General features: G+C 42.8%; 1 protein-coding gene and 1 non-coding gene across 4 annotated transcripts in view; both read left to right on the forward strand.

Annotated features, from left to right (window-relative positions):
• Positions 1–12,467, forward strand: part of st3gal2 (ST3 beta-galactoside alpha-2,3-sialyltransferase 2) — a 411,189-nt gene that overhangs the window by 61,795 nt on the left and 336,927 nt on the right. The window lies entirely within an intron of this gene.
• On the forward strand, positions 10,225–10,423 carry LOC144493270 (U2 spliceosomal RNA). The gene has a single exon (XR_013497713.1). It is a non-coding gene; the product is annotated as a U2 spliceosomal RNA (small nuclear RNA).

Below are 12,467 nucleotides of genomic sequence, written 5' to 3' on the forward strand. Positions count from 1 at the left end.
ACCTCACTGTACCGCAAGCCCACAGATAACCTCACGATGCTCCACTTCTCCAGCTTCCACCCTAAACACGTTAACGAAGCCATCTCCTACGGACAAGACCTCCGTATACACAGGATCTGCTCGGATGAAGAGGATCGCAACAGACACCTCCAGACGCTGAAAGATGCCCTCATAAGAACAGGATATGGCGCTCGACTCATCGATCGACAGTTCCGACACGCCACAGCAAAAAACTGCACTGACCTCCTCAGAAGACCAACACGGGACACGGTGGACAGAGTACCCTTCGTCGTCCAGTACTTCCCCGGAGCAGAGGAGCTACGACATCTCCTCCGGAGCCTTCAACATGTCATTGATGAAGACGAACATCTCGCCAAGGCCATCCCCACACCCCACTTCTTGCCTTCAAACAACCGCACAACCTCAAACAGACCATTGTCTGCAGCAAACTACCCAGCCTTCAGGAGAACAGTGACCACGACACCACACAACCCTGTCACAGCAACCTCTGCAAGACGTGCCGGATCATCGACACCGATGCCATCATCTCACGTGAGAACACCATCCACCAGGTACACGGTACATACTCTTGCAACTCGGCCAACGTTGTCTACCTGATACGCTGCAGGAAAGGATGTCCCGAGGCATGGTACTTTGGGGAAACCATGCAGACGCTGCGGCAACGGATGAATGAACACCGCTCGACAATCACCAGGCAAGACTGTTCTCTTCCTGTTGGGGAGCACTTCAGCGGTCACGGGCATTCGGCCTCTGATATTCGGGTAAGCGTTCTCCAAGGCGGCCTTCACGACACACGACGGCGCAGAGTCGCTGAGCAGAAACTGATAGCCAAGTTCCACACACATGAGGACGGCCTCAACCGGGATATTGGGTTCATGTCACACTATCTGTAATCCCCACAGCTTGCCTGGACTTGCAGAGTCTCACTGGCTGTCCTGTCTAGAGACAATATACATCTCTTTAACCTGTCTTAATGCTCTCTCCGCTCACATTGTTTGTACCTTTAAGACTTGATTAGCTGTAAGTATTCACATTCCAACCATTATTCTGTAAATTGTGTTTGTGTCTTTATATGCCCTGTTTGTGAACAGAATTCCCACTCACCATGAAGAAGGAGCTTAAGGCTCCGAAAGCTTGTGGCTTTTGCTACCAAATAAACCTGTTGGACTTTAACCTGGTGTTGTTAAACTTCTTACTGTGTTTACCCCAGTCCAACGCCGGCATCTCCACATCATTATTGTGACAGCCATTGCTAAGACCATGGTTAGCGGTTAGATTGAAATTATTGAAGGTGACAGTATTCCCTTATACCCCTCCTCAAGTACCCTTCAACCTTGCAGCTGAACAGTGAGGAGGGAGGAGGTAAAGGGACAGGTGATGCACCTTCTCCAATTTCAAGGAAAGGTGCCGTGGGAAAGGGATCAGGAGTTGGGGTTGATGGAGGAGTGGACCACCGTGTCATGGAGGGAGTGGTCTCTGCAGAATGCTGACAGGGGTGAGTGGAAGGTGGCTTTTGCGGTGGTATCATGCTGGAGATGGCAGTAATGGTGGAGGATAATCCTTTGAATGTGGAATCTGGTCGGGTGGAAAGTGAAGACATCTTATCGTGGTTCTGCAAGGGAAAGGGGTAAGGGCATTGTTTGAAATTTAAACTGAGCATCTTCACTCTGGTCAAGACATTACCCTGAGGAATGAACCAGCAAATGCTGTTACTTATTTTGCATAGCTAAAACAGATGCAATATTTGTACATATTCTTTCTGTCTGCAAAGAACAAAGCACTGTGCATTAATATATGTAGGTTCCAGTACAAATGCACTGTACTGTAAACCCAACTGGCAATCTTAAATTGGTTGTCAGTGTAATACTTAGCACACTGAGGGATATTAAGCAAATGTTATCCAATTGCGGAATCACATCTAATGTTTTTGTTTTGAGTTTTGCAACCACAGACTTGTTAGGTATGGCCTGTACCTTGCCTATTGTGAATAGTGAAATGGTTACGCTGTTTGATACAATCTGCCAGCCTTTGGGATGTACGGCCTTCGTACATGGCATCACACTGACACAGAAACTCATTTATCACATTACTTATTTGTGAGATAGGCAGAATATCTTTTTGTCATGATGGCAACAACCTGCTAGTAGTGAATCCCATTTGTTTTGCTACTGCATAGTAGAAGCGTGAAACAGCTAGCTTTGTTTGTTGCTCAAATTTTTGAGATACCTTGCCCTTCCAGGATAATATGAGGGAGACTGGGTACTTTAAAGGGCACAAATGACATCCTTAGACCCATTCATGAGTTTGTGAGATAAAGCACAAAATTATCTGATCAGGACAGCCATTATCCTGCAGGATGTCTTTGATGCACCTTATTTCAGTATCAAACTTGCATGGTGAACAAATGTCTCAGACCCTACTTACATGGTTGTTAATGTGGCCTCCCTGGCTGGGCCAGCATTTATTGCTCATGCCTAATTGCTTGCTAGACCATTTCAGAGAGTATTTTTAAATTTTATTTGCTGTGGATGTGGAATCATATGTAGGTCAGACCATTTAAGGATAGCAGATTCCTTTCCTAAAGGACATTAGTGAATCAGATGTGTTTTTACAACAACTGACAATAGTTTCATGGTCATCTTTAGGCTTTTAATTCCAGATTTTTGTTATTACATTCAAATATCATCATATGCTGTGTTGGGATTTGAACCCAGGTTCTCACAGCATTACCCTGGGTCTCTGGATTACTAGTCCAGTGAAAATATCACTATGCCACCACCAACCCACTGCCTTGCCAATAAGACCAATCTTAAAGCATGTGGAACTGTTAAGAATCCCAACGTGTGTATTGACCAGTGAAGATAAGCTTGAGGTAGACTGTTGCAGAGAACCCCTGGCAGATTTCTCAACTAGTACTTCAAGGAAAGGGTGTTCATTTGACTGGTCCATTTCAAAGGTGCATTTGAGCACTGGATGGAGTCCATTAAGCCTTGCAAGGAAATTATTACATGCAGCTGCAGATTTAAATATAGCAAACATATCATCCACATATTGGCAATAAGAGAAGGGTAGGAGGTTAGGTGTCATTCTATCAAAGACACATTTCTCATGAAACTGATTGTAATAATTCACCCAACCATTTGGCTAATTCATGCTCTACAGAATCAGTCCTAGATAAGATGGTGCAGAAGGGATATCACTTTTGTGTGTCTTGGGCAGCATATACGTATGCGGATGCAGTAAGCCATGAGGACGATTCCTGTCATATCATAGAGAATCATAGAATCATAGAAACCCTACAGTGCAGAAGGAGGCCATTCGGCCCATCGAGTCTGCACCGACCACAATCCCACTCAGGCCCTACCCCCACATATTTACCCGCTAATCCCTCTAACCTACGCATTTTAGGATTGTAAGGGGCAATTTTTAACCTGGCCAATCAACCTAACCCGCACATCTTTGGACTGTGGGAGGAAACCGGAGCACCCGGAGGAAACCTACGCAGACACGGGGAGAATGTGCAAACTCCACACAGACAGTGACCCGAGCCGGGAATCGAACCCGGGACCCTGGAGCTGTGAAGCAGCAGTGCTAACCACTGTGCTACCGTGCCGCCCACTCATATATATCATGCAGCAGTGCTAACCACTGTGCTACCGTGCCGCCCACTCATATATATCATGCAGCATCTCATCACTCTTACACAAGTTCAGCAAGCATTTCTTTCGCTTACTTTTGAGCAAGGCTGTCTGGTCATGTTGAGTGATAGGTCCCATGGATACGAATTTTGATCCATCTTTAAGAATAGGCACAGCATGAATTAGCTGGGTGCTTAAGTATGTATTTAGAATCATAGATCATACAATGCAGAAGAGGCCCTTCAACCCATCAATTATCCAGATTTAATTTTTTAAATGTTTATTTGTCTGTAAACCATTCACTGGGGTGTTTCATTGTAGCACTTAACTGCAAAACATCAAAACTACTTTATCCTCAAGTTATTTGGCAGCTACCACAACTTCAAAATCGTGAGGACTTCTGCTTTTAGTTTTGTTACAAATCTGTTCTGTACCTTTTATTTCATCACATAATCTATTCAAGCTGCGATCTCTACTTGTACTTTTATGTCTGCCAGGACTACTACTGCAACATCTCCCTCTCGCACTATGGGAGGCACTTTCTCCAGTACATAATAGTTTTTACTTTCTCATCATTACCATTACTTGCATTGTGTTTTCCTTCACCATATTTTGCAAGTACATAGATCACATTCTTGGCCATCATCCTGATCATTCTCATTCTTGGCCATCATCCTGAACATACAGCCAATAATTAAATTTGCCAGTAGCTTTTCTGACATATCCCATAATTGTTGCATCCCCTTTTCACTGGACCTTTCTGAACCATATGTCACCTCAGCACCCACTCTGGGCAATTAACATGTGAATGTAGTTGCTCTGTCATGTTCATCACTTTATAACTATCCAGCCCTTGATCTATTCACATTCTGTTCTTCAGGACCTTCACTACAAAACACATGAGCTTCTGAGGGTCAAGGTGCTTCATTTATTTCTATTGGCTGTTCAGAATTCAAGATTTTGTATTTGTTCTGATTAATTATGAAGATTGAAGCTTAACAGTTTAATGCCCGCATTTGATAAATACTGCCTTACCATCACAATGTATTATCCTTACCATGGCCTTTCCATTCCTTATGATCATCATTTTATGGTTTACTAAATCTCCTGAATTAAAGTTTATCTCTCAGATGGCCTTCATCAAGTGCCGTCAGCCTTGATGAAAACCTTTCTCCCTACGTGTAAAGCATTGAAATGTGCAGAAAAAATGAACTAATTGTGACACCTTTTAACACAAGATGACTATCACAAGAAACCAATGTGAGATTCTCCCCATAGAATAATCGATAGGGACTCTACCCTTCAATAATCTGGACTGAATTTTATGCATTAACAGTCCATGCCAGGGTGGTTGTCAACTTGCAGTGTGGTTAACCAGCTAAAATTCTATGCAGCATTTCATTGATCATCTTTAGATTCCTTTCACAGAATCCATTGCTGAAATGTCATTCTGCTGTAGTGTTTATTACCATAATGTTCATTTTTTCGCACCTGTCATGTAATCCATTGATCTGTGTGTCTCTCGGTGTTGAATTAGCAGTCTGTAGAGGTTGTAACATTTCAAATGCAATGGGTGTTCCAATGCTTGTTACATTGGTTTCTGCCCGGTTACAAAGGTGGGACCCCCTCGAGTGTTTTAATAAGTCACCAGATCAGTTCAAGGGTCAGTGAATAGCTCTTCTTGAGGCAGTCAGTTTCGGGAATTATGACAGCCAACAAATGCCACAGAGATGGGCACAGGCAGAGATGCCAGTCAAGTCGAGTAAAAAGGTTAGAGATAGGGTTTTGGAGCAAAAGTACCCATTTAGAGCAGTGGTATTCTTCTTGGCGCAGCCATAGATCTGCAAGAGTGCTTGTGAGCTAGTGTTTGAGTGCATTTGGGAATCCAGGGAGCAGGAATCTTGAAAGGCAAGATTGAAACCCAATGAGGTGGGCCATTGATAAAGCTATCTGAGTGGGAGCAACTTTTGGAGAGAATTCCAATGAGAAATCTTCAAAGATTGGAAACCCTCATGCGAAAGATGACGTTTCAGTGAGATTGCTTGATTCACAGTGGGACTAACATCTGGGAGATGTTGAAAAATCTATGCATTTGTACTTCATACTTACCCTGAATGTGAAGAGTATAAGACAGTTTTAAATTGCTTTATCTTTCTGAACTTGTGTAATAAAGTTTGTTTTTGTTTGTTCAAAACCTGTGGAATCTTGTGGATTTACTCCAAAAGCAAGTGTCTTAAATCTCAACCTTTATCTACTTTATCCATTAGTCCCTAACCAGATCTCCCCCAATGTTTCAGGATCTGGCCAAGGATCGTAACACGTTTCTGAAGTCAACACTAGCAAATCTTCCTTTTGGTCATACTATGTATTGTTGTAGAAAGACTAAATCTGGTTACTAAGACTATAAAATGTAGAATGAAAGTATTTCTGTCTTTGTCCCACACCTTTAAATCCATGAGAGCTACCTTGTTAAAGTCACATGCCAACGGGTAGCATACAGGTGACTGTGGCAGCATTCTTCATTACATCTTTCAGATTTCATGCCTGTCACTAATATCTTCTCGCATACGCATATATTCTTCATCAACCACACCTGCACCTTTTAGCAGAATTTTTAACCTTTGTCAAGTAGGATGATTACATTTTCTACGTAACTTGAAGACAATTTATTTCCCACTGATTCATATTACTAGATGCCATTAATACTTCTTGATGAGAAGCATTAGTTTTGATGAGGGAATATAGGAATGTCCTGACAGCTTAAACTGCAGATTAACTAACTATGCAAAAATAATTGTCTTTTCATACTCCTTGTCTAATATCATTTGCGTCTTTTCAGAGATTTACTCAACAGCATATATATCTCACTGGAGAGTATCAGTACTTATAAACAGCCTACTCCATTATTTTACTTGAAATTACAACTCTCTTAAGTGAACTCAATGGGGACGATTCTCTGACTTCACCACACCTGGCACAAATCATGCCGATCCTGGAAAATAGAGTGCGAGCCTAAAAATTGGTTGTGTGCCCTGTGCCAAACAGTTTGCGATCCATCCCGGCCCCTTTCTAATGGCAGAAACTGGAATGCACCCAGAAAGGGTGTGAGGCCGATTAGCATATTTAAAGTAGCTTAAATATGCCTAGCCCATTCGAATTCCAGCACACGGGATTCTCCAGCCTTTGGGCGTGGCATCATAATGGTGAGAATCACTATGATCTCCACTATTGGAGACCTGGCACGATGGCTACGGCTGGAGAGCTCGAAGACCATTGAAGACCTGGGCAGTTGGGGACATGACCTGGCAGTGCCCATCGGGCAGTGCTCACCAAGCACCCTGGCAGTAGCCACCCGACACTACTACAGTGCCAGTTGGGCACCCTAGCAGTGCCAGTTGGGTTCTACAGTGTACCAGGGGCAGTGGCAAGGGGTGGGGCCTGAGTGGGGGCTATGACGGGGGGGAGCTATGCAGGGAGATTCATGCAGAGGTGGATCATGTCGGGGGGTCATGATGGAGGACATGTTGGGGGTCAGGCAGAGGGACCCATCAGTAGGGCCCTGATGCTGGTGACCATTGTCGGGGAGGGGGTGGGAGAACGTGCCATCGATGCGGGGGCGGTCTTAATGTCCGTGGGGAGGGGGGGTTCTCTCAGTGCACTGAGAGATTGAGGCATCCTGAGAGACCGACGCAGATTGCTCCGGTATTCTCACCGTTATGACACTTATTTTTTGGGAGAATTCTGCCCAATATGTTGTCCTCACTAAGTAATGATTTTATATTCTTTAATCTTGTATTGATCCTTACTACTTTTGAACCAATCTGTCCCATATACTACCGAAGTATAAGCAGTAGTTAGTAGTAGTAGTAACAGGACACAGTTAGAGAAACCTGTGACTGACACACTCATCACAGGACTAAAGCTCCTTGCAGTCAGTACAATCTGTTCAGATTCATCATTATTTTCACCCTCTTCCTCAGAATCCTCTGCATCATGTTTGATTTTGAGGATCTTGCCTCTTTACTTGTGACAATTCACTGCATAATGATACTTGAGTCACGTTTGAAGCACCTATTAACTCTTCCTACATTTCGCTTATTTTTAATTCTTCCATTGTATTGATTGCCAGTATCTGGACAACTTTGAAATCTAGCAATCATTGAGCCTTTTGTTTTTTGTGTCACTCTAGAATTTGTTCCATTTAGGCTAAAGGAAATGATTGTTTCCACAGGCATATTTTTAAGTCAGTGGACATTTGATCCATAAGGGTCTCCTCCAAGAATCGAACATCAGTTTGAAGCTTAGCACAATCCAGTAATTTAAAAGCTAGGACTGACCAAGTGATCCCCAAAATGAATTTTGTCAATCTTTTGTACAATCTGTTTAAGTCCATGATATATTCTTCCATGGAATGACCATATCTTTTTCTGAAATATATCAGAACATGAAATTCTGACAATGTCTCATTGGCTTTTAAAAGATTATCTTTCTTGTAGAGTTCATCCAAAAGTGCCAATAGAAAAAGGAATATTGAACATCTTGCACAACCCCCAGATGACTCAAAGAGCTTTACAACCAATTTGAACACTGCAAGTTCCTAGAAAAACAAAAGTACCAATGACCAGAAGATGCGTTTATTTTGTAATGTTGATTGAGGAATGGAAATTCCTTCCAATGTTGTCAAAGCCTGAAGGAAACGAACACTAGAACAATGAAGTGGCTATGAGGACACAACTTATGTCCCTACCAAAGATGGACAGCTCCCCTGGTCTTCTTCGAAGTAATATGATGGGATCTTTTATGTTCTTATACTCACACTTCAGAAAGCAAACAGAACCTTGGTTCAATATCTCATCCAAAAGTCAGCACCTCTGGCAGCACAGGACACCCTTAGCACTGCACTGGAATGTCAACCTTGATTCTTGTACTCAAATCCTGGAGTTGGACGTGAATCCAGAACTTCCTGATTCAGAGATGAGAGGGCTACCAACTTGAGACATGGCTGACATTGCCCAAACCTTCATCACTGCCTAACTGACCAGCATCCATCTCACACAATACTTTACTTCTGATTTATTTTTTAATAATAGGGACAATATCACTATGTCTTTTTCTCTTTTTGGCAGGGACATAATCTGTGTTCACATATCCACTTTGTTTTTTTAGTGTTTAATTGAATCAGACTTTGAACAATATTGGAGGGAAATCCATCTCAATAGTTTAAACTTACTTTTGCCATTTTCCACGGTGGCCTTTAGTATTTTTGTTTTCTGTCCTTTTTTTCAGAATTTCCAACCTTCACCTTTAGGCAGTCATTCTTTGCTACCATGTCCTAATCTAGAAAGTCAGGTGGTGAAGGTCTATCTGGAGCTAATCTTTATGCAGTCTTCCATGCATTTTTTTATAGAGTTAAGAATTACAAACATGTACTTCCTAATTCAACAATCACAGTTTCAGTCTGTTCCTATTTATAGCAGCACATTGAAGATCTCTTTCTGGCAGGTTGCCCATGCCTCCCAGCTGTTGAGGCATCCATTGGTTTATGGTGGGACTTCGACCTCTTCTGGGCATGAACCCCAATGAAATGCCTGACAATTCTCTCATCCCAGAAATGCCATAGGAACAACGGCCACTGCTGGGACTGCAAATAGTCCCTGATGGCAAGGACCCATGAAGCTGGAGTGAAGGGGGTTGGGGAGACGGTATGGAGAGGCTGGGGTAACTAGATTAGTAGAGGAGGGAAACCAGGTTGGGAGGTGGTGATGGTGGGGAGCTAAGACCTTGGCAAGGCCTTCTAGTGGGCCCAGGGGACATGTAAGTACAGTGTAATGAAAGCTGCTGGGTTTGGATGCTTGGCATCGGGGTCTCCTGGTTAAATTGCAGCAGGGGGCGGGTGAGTAGGCAATGGGCATGACACCCATTCCGTTTTTCTGCTCCCCATACCTTCAATTCACCCGTGTGGGGGAGGGAGGAACAAAATATAGCCCTAAGTATGTTTTTTAAAATCTGTCATTTCTTTATTCTCCATTTATAATTCACCTGTCTGTGCCTCTAATGAGCCATGCTTACTTTTACTAATCTATTGCCACACAACAGACTTGCAAAATTCTAGCTCATGCAATAAAAGGAAAACTGGGCGCTTGGATAAGAAATTGACTGAGTGACGGGAAACAGAGGACTGATGAATAGCTTCAGATTTGGAGAAGGTTTGCAATGAGTTCCCTAAATATCAATGTTGGGACTCCTGTTTTTTTGTTGAGATATATTAACGAGCTAGACTGGTGTTCGGGGCATGATTTCAAAATTTGCAGATGGTACAGAGATTGGAAGCATTGTCAACTGTGATGAGGATAGTTTTGAACTTCAAAGGGACATGGATGTATTGTTGGATTGGGCAGACAAGACCATAAAGCGTAGGAGCAGAAATAGGCCAATTGGCCCATTGATTCTGCTCTGCCATTCAATGAAATTGTGATGGATCTGATAATCCTCAACTCCACTTTCCCACCTTATTCCATAATCCTTGATTCCCTTACTGATTAAAAGTCTATCTCAGCCTGAATATATCGCTTCTCGGCCTTTTGGCTAAGATCAAGTGTAGTATCGACATGCTGTGGTTGGTTGAAGTCATCAGGTTACATTTCAGCTTCAATTGAAGCAATTTTTTAAAGCGGCATCTCGGCCTTTTGGCTAAGATGCAAATGAGATCAAGCCTTGGAGGAGGAGCTATGTCTACTCCAATCAGCTTGGATCATGTAGATCAAGCCTAAGACAGAAGGTGAGAGCCCTGTCTTGTCAGCTTGGATCGGGAATGTCACAACTTGTTGAGACTTTGAATTGGACTTGATTTGATTGAATTGGAATAAAAACAAAAAAAAATGATCCAGCCTCTATAGGCCTCTGTGGTAAAGAATTCCACCCTCTGAGAGAATAAATTCCTCCTCATCTCTGTCTTAATTGGCGACCCCTTACTCTGAGATTATGCCCTCTGGTCCTAGGCTCTCCCACAAGGGGAAACAACCTCTCAGCATGGAGCACACCAGGATGATAGGGAGTGGGTGGGATAGCTTGATCTTGGTTTCAGATAAAGCTCGGCACAACATCGTGGGCCGAAGGGCCTGTTCTGTGCTATACTGTTCTATGTTCTATGTTCTAGCATCTACCCTGTCAAGCCCCCTGAGAATCCTATATGCCTCAATAAGATTGCCTCACATTTTTTTAAACAGTAATGAGTACAGGCCCAACATACTCAACATTTCCTCATAAGACAATCCCTCCATACCTGGATCAACCTAGTGAATCCTCTCTGGACTGTTTCCAATTTCAGTATACCTTTCCTTCGATAAGGGGACCAAAACTGTTCACTGTATTTCAGGTGTGTGGCAGATGAGGTTCAAAGCAGAGAATTGTGAGGTGATTCATTTTGGCAGGAAGGAGACAGTATAAGTTAAAGAGAAAACTCTAAAGGAGGTGCAGGAATAAAGGAACTTCAGTATATATGTACATAAGTAATTGAAGGTGGCAGAACATGTTGGGAGACCAGTTAATAAAGCATATGGCATCCTAGATTTGTATCCTAACTATTGTCCTCTAAGACAATAGCTATGCCTCATCTGGAGCACTGCATGCAGTTCTGTGCATCATACTTGATGAAGGATGTGAAGGCATTGGAAAGAGAACAGAGAGATTTACAAGAATGATTCCCAGGCATAAACAAATGCAGCCATGAGGATAGATTGGAGCAGTTGGGTCTGATTTCCTTGGAGAAAAAAAGGCTGAGAGGAAACTTGATAAATGTATTAAAGATCCTGAGCCGTATGGACTTGGTAAATAGTGAGAAACTGTTCTCACTCAGGAGACAGATTCAAAATATTGGGCAAAAGGAGTAGAGGTGATGTCAGGAAAGATCTTTTCAGCCAGAGGATGGTTGGAGTTTGGAACAAACTTCCTGAAAGGGTGGGAGAGGCAGGTTCAGTTGAGGTATTCAAAAGGGATTTGGATTGCTACCTAAAAATAAATAATGTACAAGGCAGGAAGAATGCTCGTTCAGAGATCCAATGCATACCTGATGGGCTGAAAGGCCCCCTCCTGCACTATAAAGATTCTATGATGCTCCTGCATGCATTGTTTATCTGTAGATATATGATGTGCCTGCAGGGATTAAAAGTCAGTCGGAATGTGTGTTAACTCCAATAGTTGTATATGGCGAAAGAATGAGTCTATAGCTAATCTTTTATCTTAGGCAGGTTTATTATTTATACAGCTCAGCAGAGCGACAGACTCTTCCAGGAATGATCAACATGATCTTTGTGGCTTGACAAATTCAAGAAAAGTCCCAGGAACAGAAGAAGGATCTCATGGTTTTTGTTGACCTGGCCAAGGTCTTTAACGCAGTAAATCGTGAAGGCCTGTGAAAGGTGCTGTACAAATATGATTACCCTGAAAAGATGATTAGGTTCATCCACTGATTTTAGAAAGGCCAGTTTGATGTAGGATGGTGTTTCAACAGATGCCTTTCCTGTCACCAATGGCACCAAGAAAGGATGTGTGATGGAACCAGTCTCTTTGCTGTCTCCAGCTATGCTCTTGTATGCATTCAATGATTTTGACTTAGGAGTATGCATTTAGTTCAGCACAGATGTTAATCTCTTCAATCTACAAAGTCTTGATGCTCGTGCAATGCTCACAGAACAGCTACTAAGTGTGACAACTGTGCTCTCAAAACACACACTCCGGAGGGCATCCATCTTCTTGTGGATTGCTTTGCACAAGCCTCAGAATGCTTCAGCCTTACAAGAAGTCTGAAAG

This window comes from Mustelus asterias, chromosome 4, assembly GCF_964213995.1.
Source record: "Mustelus asterias chromosome 4, sMusAst1.hap1.1, whole genome shotgun sequence".
Classification (NCBI taxonomy): domain Eukaryota; kingdom Metazoa; phylum Chordata; class Chondrichthyes; order Carcharhiniformes; family Triakidae; genus Mustelus; species Mustelus asterias.